This window comes from Octodon degus, unplaced genomic scaffold, assembly GCF_000260255.1.
Source record: "Octodon degus isolate 3935 unplaced genomic scaffold, OctDeg1.0 scaffold00268, whole genome shotgun sequence".
NCBI lineage: Eukaryota > Metazoa > Chordata > Mammalia > Rodentia > Octodontidae > Octodon > Octodon degus.
Genome location: NW_004524844.1, coordinates 2,341,228 through 2,342,153, shown reverse-complemented (window position 1 = coordinate 2,342,153; position 926 = coordinate 2,341,228).

Sequence of the window (926 nt, the reverse complement as noted above, 5' to 3'; positions counted from 1 at the left end):
AATTAACTGCAAGATTAAAGAATCTTCTGAATATTCTCAGGATCATTGCCTTGCTCATCTTTTACATATAACTGTATGGTTTCACATTGTCATGTTTCCTATCTCTTCTCCTTTCGCTCTCTTGATTAGTTAGTCCTTGAGATCCTCCTTTCCTTTTACTTGTATTATATCTTTCTATTTCTATTTCTTCCAAATGGTCATTTTCTGATAAAAAAAAATTTTAATTATACAAAACATTTGACAATAAGGAATGAAAAGGGTATAATCACCACAGACCCAGTGAAAATTCAGAAGATATCAATAGTTACTTTTAGATTCTTTACTCTCACAGAACAGAAGACACAGACTAAATGGAAAGTGTCCTAGAAAAGTACAAATTACCAAAACTTAATCAATAAGATATAACCACTCTCAATAACCCAACAAAAGTCAATGAAATAAGAGATGTAAAAAAACACCTACCAAAAGAGAAAAGTCCAGGTCCAGATGGATTCATAGTTGAATTCTACAAGAAACTTACTGAAGATATAATCTATATACTCCTTATACTCTTCAATTTTATTAAAAAGGAAACAATCCTCCCAAAATCATTCTTGGTGGCAAGTATTATACCAATAACAATACCAGGAAAAGATGCAACTAAAAAAGAGAACTACATGCCAATCTCCCTCATGAACATAGATGCAAAAATCCTCAATAAAATCATAAAAAATAGAATACAGTAAATCATCAGAAGATAATACACCATAACCAGGTAGGATTCATCCCAGGTATGCAAGTATCATTCAATATTTGAAAACCTATAAATGTAATACACTATATCAGTAGAGCAAAAACCACAAGATCATCTCAATTGATGCACAAAAGGCTTTTGACAAAGTCCAACATTCATTTATGCTCGAAGTCCTACAGAAAATTGGAATATA